The sequence below is a fragment of the Ostrea edulis genome, chromosome 7 (genome assembly GCF_947568905.1).
Source record: "Ostrea edulis chromosome 7, xbOstEdul1.1, whole genome shotgun sequence".
NCBI classification, from domain to species: Eukaryota; Metazoa; Mollusca; class Bivalvia; order Ostreida; family Ostreidae; genus Ostrea; species Ostrea edulis.
In genome coordinates, this window is record NC_079170.1 from 48,136,201 (window position 1) to 48,149,797 (window position 13,597).

The 13,597-nt window shown below is 34.7% G+C and overlaps 1 long non-coding RNA gene across 1 annotated transcript; it reads left to right on the forward strand.

Moving 5' to 3' along the window:
* The first annotated feature begins 622 nt into the window (after nt 1–622).
* LOC130048204 (uncharacterized) lies at nt 623–1,334 on the forward strand. Its single transcript, XR_008797059.1, has 2 exons — nt 623–807; nt 1,034–1,334. It is a non-coding gene; the product is annotated as an uncharacterized LOC130048204 (long non-coding RNA).
* Nucleotides 1,335–13,597: the final 12,263 nt, after the last annotated feature.

The following is a 13,597-nucleotide window of genomic DNA, read 5'->3' on the forward strand; positions in this document are numbered from 1 at the left end:
GGCTCTACCATATAGAAATTTCATGCAAATGATTATGCACATTTTTACTGTATGCTCGAGAATGTCCAATATATAGGATGTTCTCTATTCGTTTTTCACAGGATAAATAATTCATATTGTTCATTCCAAAGATAATTGATTATTGCATTGGTATAAATTTTCTTCTGGCATGTTTTCAAAGAAATGAATTTAAACTAATTTCACGTGTTTTGAACTACGTGAAGTAAATTATTTTAATGGGATATAAACTCCACATCTCCATTCTTAACATTAATTCAACATAAATTATCCACTTTTCAAATACTGAATGTCTGATATCATCATTGAAAAACACTAGCATACATGCCAACTTTCCCGATTTAGGCGGGATCTTCCCGATTTTACCCTCCGGTCCCGCTTTCCCGATCGGGAAAGCAAAATTACCCTAAAATCCCGATTTGAAATTTTTTCCGACCAAAATTTCCGATTTCACGATTGAAAACGAGTTTGAAAGCGGGATAATCGTGAAATCTCGTGACCAGAATTGGAAATCCCGCGTCATTTCTGAACTGGCCAATGAGAAATCGGGACAATAGTCAGCCATTGCTGTTTACCTGTGTCGCATGGTTCGCATGGTGTCGGGTTGGTCTGCCTGTGTCGGGGTGTTTATTGGACAGTACGAAGCATGTTTTAATAGTAATTAATCGGGAAGACGGATTTCAAATTGACCTATCCTTTACACAAACGTGAATGACAACGATGCTAGTGTCACCACCAAACAATCGGACATTCCGCCTCTCGCTGACAGCATCCAAAATTTGCAATAAGGTACGTCAAGTATATATTTTTTCCAACTATAATAATATAGGCTATCCAAATCTATCCGTCTATAGCGATGTATTATATAGTCTATATAGTGTAGTATTCATTAAATATACTTTGTGATGCGTAATTCGCTCAAGTCTGTACTGAATTTTTTATTTAGCAAGTAGCCTTAATTTACAAGTAAAACGGAATATTTTGATGTGGGTTTTTTTCCTGGTAATTATTTCAGATGTCATGGGTGCAAAGGTTTTGTTCGCAAACTTCATAGCAGGGCAGATCACTCCTTTTTTGGTTGCAATGCAGATTATTCCACCAGTCTCTGCAAGCCCATGTTTACAGACAAGCAAGATCGCCTTTGCAGTCGTACCTAAATGCATGTGCTTTAATTTAAATTTTGATATATAGACCGGCCAATGTTTATTGTATGGTGTAAAAGGATGCAACCTTAAATATTATTTGATATTATGTATGTGACTTGTTGGAGAAGATTTTTTGCTGAATAGATGATTTTAATAAAATATTAATGTATATCTTTCAAAGTTTTTTTTATATAGTTAATGGTCAAACACATATGATGTTGTGTTAATATATGATACATTAACAATGATTTGATTGATATTTTATTTGAAAAGACAAATATTTATTTTCATGGTAAAATGTCGTGAATTTTGAGCGTTGAAAAAAGGTCGTCGCGCGCAAAATCCCCCATGGGGATTTTCAAAAGTTGGCATGTATGCACTAGATATATCTATAGATATGATGTTTACCTAGAAATGTAAACCTGAGTCGGTCAAAAACAGGCACCTATCTTCTTAGTCAGGTTAGTGTTACATAACCATGATAAGTTTATTGGATTGGCTAGTTGTGCTTTGTGCTCATTTAATTACAAATGAAAATTAGTCATGGGGCTTGGATTATTCTGACCACAAACTATGTCGAAAATCTGCTTTAAATTCATAATTCATAAGTAATTACGCAAAAAATTAAAACTAAATACCTAAGCATTTCAACACCTACATAAAAATATTTCATTGACATAGCTGATGGCTTTTCGATATTAAAAAACACAATAGAGGAAATTCGAGTCACAACTTTGTTTTGAATTAAACTGGTACAGTGTGATCATGATTCGCATTTATTCATACTAGCAATTAAATCATAGACAATAAAAACAATATTATTTACTTTTTCTTTTTAAACCACTATCTTACTTTCAAGGTATTGTTATCATAATCATAATGATATAAATCAATCGAGACTCGATCGCTCGAGTACAGGACGACATTGGTGGGATGCCGATCTCGATGATTCTTGCATGTAAAATGAATAATTATTAGTAAGTTTCTGTTGATATTTTTGCTAAAGGAGCTGCACTAGTTATATAATTTAATACATTAGTTAAAATGCACGTCTTCTTAAAATATGTGCATAAATGAAGTTCATATGCCGATCACAATTTCAGATGTAGAATTAAAAACAAAGCATTTTCTGGTTTTTAAAACAAAATAATTCAATAATACCAATTGTTTTATTGTCTTTTGGTTTTTTTTCATCACCAAACTTCACACTAATTGCTGATTACAACCATATAAAATGTTTACAATTACCTATGGGTCGAATTATGCGAGCGTCGAACAGCAGGGCTACCGCTATATTTAGAGCGACCCTGGGCACCAGCGACCGCGATCACCGCTACACCGGCAGTCTTCAGGTATCACACCGGTAATTATTTTCACTATATATTACTATAGAGGGGAAAAAATCATTAAAAATCAGTTTACAAAATTGATGCCGAATAACGCAGTCAGACACGTTCTATGTTACCTATCTCGTCTGCCGACACCAGAAAAACAACACCCTACGCGGCATTTTCGAAAAAAAATTACCCGCAAACAAGACTACCCTCAAATCCACGTGTTTTTCACATGTGTGTAAACAGCCGGAGTGCACCTCAGGAAGTAGCCTCAGCTACCAACAGCAAATAGTTCCTTTGTATACACTTGATTATTTCTACAAATTACACAAAATTTCCTAATCAGGGGTACAAAAATTAAGAGAAAAGAAGAAGAGGAAATGAGAAAAATCGCGCAAGGAAAAAAAATATTTCTTTAAATATATGGAACTACAATTGACTAAGTTCATTTTGATTGGACAATTACCGGTGTGATACCTTGAAGACAACTAAATCTTCATCAAAAAATGTCAAATTTGCACAGCAGGTGCCCGTTTCATTCATCAATAGTATACCCCATGCACACAGCGATCGGAGCAAGATAACTGACGTAACTGGTGATTTACTTCCCCTGGGGACTATCGTGATTTCTGCCTGTTTCATCAGTGAAATATGAGGCGCGTGTGGTACTTTTTAAATTGAAATAACTTTGTATAAAATCAAGATATTTCCGCAAAAATGGTTTCATTGGAAAGAAGAATGATGAAATTTGCTATTTCAATCACTTATTAATCCTAAATTTATTTATACATTTTTTTAAATTGCTAATTATTTCAAATTTCATATGAGTGAGATCTTTGGTTTTGTGAAAATATTCAATTTTCGGTACTATAATGGAATCTGCATCTGGTCAATTTGGTATCCTAGAAGAGCCCATTAATTACGCTTAACAGATTAAACCAAGTTGATACTCACGGGTGATTAGTGTTTCAGATAATGGCCCCCTAATCTGGCAGGGGTTGTGCGTATTTAGCCTTTCTTCAAAGCAGGGGTAACACATTAAGAAGACTAAATACTGATTAAAACAAATAAATAAGACTAAAGTCTGACTGGATAATATGACGTTTTTAAACGTGTACACAAATCATACAGAAATCATCGATGTAACTGTTCATTACAAAAAATTTAAGCTAAAACATTTCCTAAATTTTGGTTCTAAAGAAGATGTAGGTCAAATATCAAGGGCGCTAGGTATAGTGACGTTGAATTGCAAGTGTTCAAAATGCTCAAAACGGTAAGAATATCTAGTGACAAACTTGATATGCAGGACAGAACACAAATTTTTGCTCAACGCTTTAGAAGCCGGCAATAGAATTATGGCCTACGTCGTCAGAGCCTTGATATCCTGCTACGGAGGGGACTGTCGTAAATCGTGCCAGAAATATTACCTCGCGTGTTGGGCCCTTAAAACGAATAATTTGATATCTTCTGTGTTAAGGAGACATTTTGATGTTCATATGAGTGACCTTGACGGGCATTTACCATGAATTATCTGAATTTCTCTTTATGACATAAAATTAAAAATAAAATAAAATTTCTAAACTCTACGCAGAAATACGAAATCTCTTAATTGGGTTAATTTACAATAAGGACATTGAATCAAGAAGTCGTAGAGTTATGTATGATGCTTATGAATGTCAAGGAAAGTCCATCTAACAGTTGCGCAAGGCAGGAGGAGGGGGGTGGGGTTATTGTGCAATATGCGTATTGTAAAATCGATGTGAAATTTTGATACGTCTTTTGGATGTGTTAAGTGTTAAAACCGCCGGTGTATGCTATGTAGATGGGTGTTTATACAAATATTTACGATTTTCTAGCTGTATAAGACAAAAAATACGTTGTTGATACGTATTTAGATGTAATTGAAATTTCGCATTGTGTATTGCGTCATGTTTCTTGAATGACCTATTAAAACACCGTTTTGTTTTTCAAACCTCTTGTTTTGATATCCAGTGCTGATTTTGAGCCGATGAAAAGGGAAAGGACTGAGAAAAACGGGAAATTCTGAATTTCACGACTTCCTTCAAGGTATCACACCGGTAATTATTTTCACTATATATTACTATAGAGGGGAAAAAATCATTAAAAATCAGTTTACAAAATTGATGCCGAATAACGCAGTCAGACACGTTCTATGTTACCTATCTCGTCTGCCGACACCAGAAAAACAACACCCTACGCGGCATTTTCGAAAAAAAATTACCCGCAAACAAGACTACCCTCAAATCCACGTGTTTTTCACATGTGTGTAAACAGCCGGAGTGCACCTCAGGAAGTAGCCTCAGCTACCAACAGCAAATAGTTCCTTTGTATACACTTGATTATTTCTACAAATTACACAAAATTTCCTAATCAGGGGTACAAAAATTAAGAGAAAAGAAGAAGAGGAAATGAGAAAAATCGCGCAAGGAAAAAAAATATTTCTTTAAATATATGGAACTACAATTGACTAAGTTCATTTTGATTGGACAATTACCGGTGTGATACCTTCAGATCTCGAGGAAAGCCCCAGTATACCTGAGTTTTGATAGCATTGACTCGCACTTAGTATATTTTAATTTCTAATCGTATGTTCTCTCTCCATCTGTATACATGTATTATAGATTAAACAATCAGAAATCAAACAATAATAATAAAAAAAAAAAAAAAACACCAAACAAACACAAGTTATTGGAATATATTGTGGCTTTATATTTATAAAAACATGAACAATTCTTTATTGGCGCAGCACATCAACATGTATAATAGTTAAATTGCCCATGCGTAAAACTGTTACAGTAGTTTTTAAAAAAAAAAATGCTTCTGTTTGAGATACCACATGGATTATAAATTACACAATCAGACATCAAACAATAGTAAAAAAGCATAAATAAGTTATTGAGATATTTCTATTTATAATTTATCACGGCTTTATATTTAGAGAGAGAGAGAGAGTTATTGAGATATTTCTATTTATAATTGATCCCGGTTTTATATTTATAAAGAGAGAGAGAGAGAGAGAGAGAGAGAGAGAGAGTTATTGAGCTATTCATAATTGATCACGGTTTTATATTTATAAAGAGAGACAGAGAGAGAAATATGTAAAACTGTAGCAATAATAAAGATAGATGAAATAATATGACATGGCAATAGTGTTGCATACGTATGACAATAATTACTCATTTAGTCAATGATTGAGAGTAAGGGAGAGAGAGAAAGGGGGGGGGGTAGACTAGCTATGTGTCAGCTTCTGTTTGGGATACCATCGTTACATAAACACTACCTCCACAGAAACCCTAAAGAGAGAGAGAGGAGGGGGTGTAAACTTCGTGTCAGCTTCTGTTTGGGATGCCATCGTTACACAAACACTACGTCCACAGAAACCCTAAAGAGAGAGAGAGGAGGGGGGGGGGGTGACTTCGTGTCAGCTTCTGTTTGGGATACCACCATTACGCAAACACTACAGCTACAGAAACCCTACAGACGGCCCATATTGAGGGGTATCTTGATCATTCTTCATTTGGTTGTACATGTACACAGATCTACTTGGATTTATTCATTCTCTCGAAATATGGATATTTTACCTACTACACCCACGACACCGCGAACTCCCAGGACACCAGGAAGTGCCCGGAAACGCCGGGTAATATTATATTTAGGAAATTATTTATATACGATATATAGCAATTTAATTAGAAGTTTTAAAAAGCAAAGGTTTAGAAATGGGCTAAACCTGTATTTGCAATACATAAATATGACCAAGTTTGAAGGTTTACGGGAAATAGAAATGCGGTATGCATGTAGGTAGAAATTTTAATTTCTTTTTTTTTTTTTTTTTTTTTCTTTTTTTTTTTTTTTTTTTTTTTTTTGCACAAATCAAGACACTAAGCATAATTTGTAATAACCTGAAATATTTCCTGTGTATATCATAAAAATATACACAACAACCGATCTCTTGGCCAGGTAAATTCCAGGTAAATAACATTGACCATGGATAAGCTCCGCCTACATTCAGTGATCCGTGGAGCAACCGTACGGTGGGTTTTTTTGGTCTTTAAAGATAGTGAAATGATGACATTTTTATCATAAATACCTCATTAAATGCTACCCATATCTGTGTTATTGAATAATTATCTTGCTTCTTGGTGATGCCATGTGAGTTGTGTGATAGAATTTAAAAGCCCGCTGTAGGTTCATTCCAAATTTTATTTTACCTGGATTGTGACATAATCATGACAAATCATCAAAACATAAGCATCCTTCATTTCGAGCTTGAGAGTAAGATAAATTCTGTCAAACATGATTTTTTTTAATATTGCTGTTACAAAGTTAATTTCACAGAGTGACAGGTTGATTCCTATATAGGATACAAATTCTGTTTACAGTATGTAAGCATGTATGTAAAACTTATACGGTACTAATTTTGATGCACCAAATGCGCATTGCGACAAATAATGTCTCTTCAGTGATGCTTAACTGAAATGTTTGAAATCCGAAATAACAATGAAGTTTTAGAGCTATTATAGCCAAAACAGCGTGACAAAAAAGTGGAGTCAAATTCGTGTAAGGATAAGAGCTATACATGAGGGAGATAATCCTTAATTTTGAAATGAATTTCTAAATTTTATAACAGCAATTAAATATACATCCGTATTTTCATGTTAGTAACGAAGGACTTAGCTACTGGGCTGTAGACTAACAGTCCACCAGCAGAAGCATCGACCCAGGGGTCATAATGTAACACAGGACCACAGGACCACAATGTAAACTAGTTTATACAACTAATTGTGCAATCCTGTATAAATAAAGGATATTATTATTATTATAATGTAAAACTTATCTGTTAAATCATAAAATACAATGCGAAAGTTATCTAAAATATTGATACATAACGAATGTACAGTATACATCTCTAAACTTGTATTTCTTTGGTGTTTCGTCGTTTCAGCATTGTATTTTTTTCTGCGATGCTGGCTACCTTCATCACCCGATGAAATAACAAATGAAGAGTTTTATTGTTTAAATGAAGTTGACGACATCGTTGCGGGAAAAATATCCATGATTACATGCGACTGTTGATTTCGTTTTGTTTGCAGAATTGCCCTTTCAATGTGACATTCTGGGAAAAGTTGATTCTTTATCATTGAAAAACAATTTTCTGACCACTAAAGGATATTTTATTATAGTTCATACTACAGTTCCGACCAACAGATTGAATTTTTAAAAAAAAAAAAAACTGAGAAAATATAATTGTCGCTCATTAAATCAATTTGTTGTTTCCTGCTGAATTAATTATATTGTTTCGTTTCCTGCTAAATGTAATTTGATTTTTATATTTCGTTTCCTGCTGAATAGTATATCGCTATTTCCTTTTAAAATCTATTTTGTTGTTTCCTTTTGAATTGTTTATCCTCCATTCTCATCATACATTTCTTTTTGCATTTCCAAAACTCCTAATACTAAAGTCAGTGTAAATCAACTTCCCCTTTTAAAAGTACCGATCTGCGTAGATGATCTAAAAATGAAATAAAAACAGCAACACTTTATACACTCCTCTATTTTTATTTAGGACATTTTGATATACACTGTAATTGATTGATAGAAAGATCCGTCTATTTAATAAGATGTTGCATATTGATAGATATTCATTTTATTGCTACTGTGAACGGAAAACCATAATCAGTGATAGTCAGCCATGTCTATATATCAACGTCGGGTTCTCACTACGTAAATATACACATAATATCCCTTAAATTTTTTGGCATATTTTGTCAAGTTTTAGTTTTTGAAATATTTAACTCTTAAACCTCTGAAATTGTTTCATGTTTTTAACTATTGTATCGGCAATGGCACATGCGTACATGCTAAAGGAGAGGAATTAAAAAATAAAATACAGATAAAAGGCTGATGGAATCCTAAAGTTATAATGTCTATCAGTTTTTTTCTTCTTATGTGAAATTAGGTGAGTGCAAATTATTTTTCTTATTATTATTTTATTCATTTATAAAGCGCAAAATTACATATAGTTTTTATGCGCTGTACAATGTTTGTGCTAATAATCATTGATAATATACTAATAAAAGACCTGCAAGAGCTATAAAGGAAATGATAAAACAATAGAAAGAATTTAAATAAAACATGGTAATAAAATGACAAAGTGGTTGACTTTGACTTGACAAGATACAATTGGCATACAGGTATTCGTATGCTGGATCAAAATTCAGTTTGCAAGAGTTTGCACATGAAATCCTTGATATTGCACTGAATTTTACATTCACGGGGCATATTGACGCTTGAACAAGAGTGTTTTTAGGTTCTTACGGAATGCTCCGTGTGCTTCAAGCTCTCGGGAGTTTCAGTGGCAGTTTATTCCACAATTGTGAACCTAGTGTTTTTATGGCTCTTACACCGGTAATACCGACCTGTAACACTTTTGTCTTTCGGCACCGGAATTTGTACGGCTATACCATCAATTGAGAAGAATATGCAATAAAGAATCTTCTTTGTTAATGATTCTTTTGGCAACTACATTCCTTCTACCGCATTTAGTTAGCCAAATTTTGTTTCCAATTGTTCTTACTGGTTCGAAATAGTGACCCATGTTTCGTCACCAGTAACAATGTTTGCAAATTGTCTTTGATTGAATTTGGGAAACATTTTGAGCAATTGCTTATCGGTTTGTACTCGTACCCGTTTTTGGTCATCTGTCAATATATTCAGTATCCATCTGTCAGAAATCTTTGGTACTTTCAAAATACGCTTGAAAATGAAATGCACCCGCGATAGCGATATGCCAACAGCTTTGGTAATATTACGAATCGTGTATCTGCCATCCCTTTCAATTATTTCCCTGACTTTTGAGACAGATCAGCCAGATTTTGCTGCATCTTTGACGGACTCTGTGTCAGTTATAAATTTCTTTCTCCACCTACGAACTGTCTCATAAGATACCTTATCAGACCCATAAACTTCCCCCAATTCAGTAAAAATCTGCATTACCGAATGACCGAGTTTTGTGCGAACTTTTATATAAGCTGTAATTTCTTCAATATTCTCAACCCGTTTCCCAACTACAACAGTGGTCAACGACTGGCTCTATTGAAATAATTATGAGTTTAAAACTATGTGGAGCTGAAGACTCGTGTTTATACCGTTGGAAAGGTATTGAATAGAGCTATTCAAGTGTATCGTCATCCATGAAATCGTGCAAAGCGTTATTGCGCTGTGGTACAATACATATTACATATCGAACAGCCCTCGTAAAAGGAAATAAGAACAGCTACACTTAATGTATCAATACCTATTCTATATGGGAAGGGTTTGAATAATCTAATTGCAATTAGGTAAAAATTGTTGTTCAAAACATTTCCGTTTCTGCAGAATAAAATATAATGAGGTGTGATAATTATCAAGTAGACTTGATATACATCAGTTACGAATGGACTGTCATGCCAAAATGCGGAAAGCATTTTCTAAAAATATCAATTGTAAGATGTTGATGATTGTATGAAGTTAAAAACATCGCTGCGAATTTTTTTTTTAAAACTATTTGCCAAATGTCCCTGCCGATATTTCAGGAAAAGTATTTTTCTGACCACATCCGGATGCTGTCACCAGATATTTGACTGTAAGACTAGGCTGAAGCTAGCAGCCACTAACCAGCAGCCAATAAGGCCATAGAAGCTAATAAGAAAGTTCATCAAAGTACTACGAGTAATCAGACGGAATACTAAAACTTAACACATAATAAATGAAATTTGATAATTTTTCAAACAATTAATCAACAAATTTTTAATTACCAAGTTTCATATTTTAACGCAATTAAGCTCACCTGAAATTTTCTGACGTTACATCACATTGGGGGATAATGAATGTTAATAACAATCTTTGAAGAGTCCACCAAAGGAGTATGCAGGCAAATAAGTGGACCCCCAGGACTCTCATTTTTCGCCCTCAGTTTGGGGCTATATGGGGTACATGTACCACCTGGGACCACCAAACGGTGGGACCACTTTACAGACCTCTCTAATAAATGACTATAGGGTGTTGGAATACTGATAAAGGACTGTAGAACAATGAAGTCAAATATATATAGAACCTTTAAAATGGGTCACATAGGTCTTTAAGGGCATTTAAGCTCACCTGAAAGTTCATGAGTTTGCATCATGTTGGGTCATAATAGAGGCTAATAACAACTTCAAAATGAAGAGTCCACTAAAAGATTATGCTGGTAAGAAAGGAGTCCCCTACAGCTATCATTTCTCATCCTCTGTTTGGGGCTGTAGGGGTACCACCTGGGGCCTCCCGAGGGTGGGGCCACTTTTCAGACCTCTCTAATAATTGACTAAAGGGTATTGGAATAGAAAAAGATTGATTAACGACTATAGAACAATGATGTCAAACACCCTTAAAAGGGTCATATAGGCCTTTAAGGGCAAGTGAGCTCACCTGAAAGTTCATGATTAATAATGGAGGCTAATAACAGCTTAATCTTTGAAGAGTCCACTAAAAGATTATGCAGGTAAGAAAGGGAACCTCTAGAGCTATCATTTGCCACCCTCAATTTGGGGCTGTAGGGGTACCACCACAGAAATCATTCGGTTCCAGTACTGTACAGTGTTAAACATATGCCTATGATATGAAAATGTCCATCCAAATTCACCCTGTAAAGCCGGTATAGGAATAAATCTATACATATACACCAAGGTATGTATCTAAGGGAACGACCATCTCAACACAATAGAAATTTTGAAATCCCCAAACTTCTGTACAATAATCTAGCACAGGAGCAAAACAGTTCTGGAAAAAACACTCAACGGTGAACTTCCAATATTTTTTTAAAGAATGGATTTTTGAGATAGTGGCCCCCCCCCCCCCCCCCCCTCTTCCTCCCAAGTATTTGAAAGGGTTTACGCATTCTTTTGGAGGCTAAATTTTTCATTGAAAATTATGCCAAGATACTTATATTCAGGTTTGTACTCTACAGTTGCGTTTTGAAGCTTGAAATTAAATTCACATCGACTGCCCCTTTCCCTAAATTGTACAACTCCCGATTTGTCAACATTAATTACCAAACGCCACTTTTTGCATCACTTCGAAACTGAATCAATAATAACCTGCATGTTTTTTACTGAATCCAATTTCAAGGAAATATCTGTATATAGTTGTTTCCCCAAGTGACATATCCTTATTAAGACTTAAGTTCATTTGCAAGATCATTTGATAAACAATGCAAAAAGTGTTAGTGAGACATTGTCTCTCTGCCGGATGCCCGATTGACATTGGAACCAGTCCGTACACACACCCCTGTTTTAACCGAAGATTCACTCTTCATGTACACTAATTTCATTGAATGATAAAAATTCCCATCTTTCCGGTTGCGAACTAGCGAATTAGCGAAAAGTACAAAACATTATAGTCAACCCTATCAAATGCTTTTTGCAAATCTATTAAATTAACAAGTCTTTTCTATTTTGTAACATGCTGTTCAGTGTTAACGTGACCAGGACTTTCAGCGAAATCCATTTTGCTCACCAACAAGTAAATCATTATTCTCCAGATAGGCTGCAACCCTTACCAAAATGTAAAGTTTGCTGCAAATTTGCCGCAAGTTTGCGGCAAACAAATCAGTGTGCCAGAGCTGTTTGCCAGAAGTGTGCAGCTAATGCCGCTAGCGGCATACAGTGTGCCACTAGCAGCACACAGTGTGCCACTAGTGGCACAGTGTGCCAGAAGTGCACCGCAACTTTTCCTAAACGATACAGTGTGCCAGAAGTGCACCACAACTTTTTCTTTGGTATTCAGAATCAAAACTATGTGCCAGAAGTGCACCACAACTTTTTCTTTGGTATAATTCAGAATCAAAACTGTGTGCCAGAAGTGCACCACAACTTTTTCTTTGGTATTCAGAATCGCGTGCCAGAAGTTCACAACTGTTTTCTTAAAATTTTAGAACTGAAACAGCAAGGGCACCAAAGTTCACGACTTTTCTTGAATATTTAGAATAAAAGAGCCATTTCAATATATCCATCACAACATTTTCTATAATAGAACATATATGCAACATTTCTCGCACCCCTTCCATCCATCTTCTTGTCTTAATAGGAATTAGCGGTCATTTTGTCACCAAATATTGAATTCAATGAAAGTTGCCCTATAATAGTTATTATATATTAAAGTAATAATTACACTTGTATTTAATTATTTCCAACACCTTTTAACCTCTTGAAAATGATTATGTGATTTTGGTGATTGAATATTATTAACATTGCAAGACAGTATAATTATTCTCTAGTTACCTTTGCATGCTGTCAGCAAAATGTAAATGCTGTTTTTGTTTTTATTTGAGAAATGATTTGATTTGGGTGCAGTGAATACTTCTTCCGTATATATTTCTTTACATTAAAAGCGGTTATCTAACGTAGTTTTATTAGGGTTAATTCTCTTGTTTTTGTACATAATAAGAAATAAATGTTTTTATTAGTCATCAATATGTATTTCAATATCATCGAGAGATTTTGAGGAAAAAAAAGAAAATGGTTGTCATCACTTTCACAGCTAATGCCCCTTTAAAATAAGATGTAAGTGCACATGCAGTGCAGGCATCTGAATTTTAATCTAATTAGAAAAAAAAAGTGAAGAAAAATATCTATATCTAAATAAATGGAGAGAGAGAGAGAGGGGAGGGGGTCTTTTCTTTTCTTTATTGACATGTATATCTGTTGATTACAATTCAGATACTGGGTTTGTGAGTTGAAATTAATCAAATGAGAGTGGTAAAAATTCACCTTTATATCGTATAATTTACATATCAGGATTTTATCCAGGTACGTTATTCTGCTTTGTGGAATGCTAATTGATACTAAGTTAGAATAATCTAAGCTGTATACCAAAGTAGGTCTTCATGGGGCTTTACGGCTCTATGCATCGCAAATAGAGATCGGGTTCAATGCGTCGGGTGTGGGATTCACTCAATATTATATGCTGAGCGCGAAAGTTGATATCAACAGACGCCATGATGTGATACTGGTAAACATCTTGAACATGAATCGAGAACAGGAGTTGATGCAGATATTCTGAGGA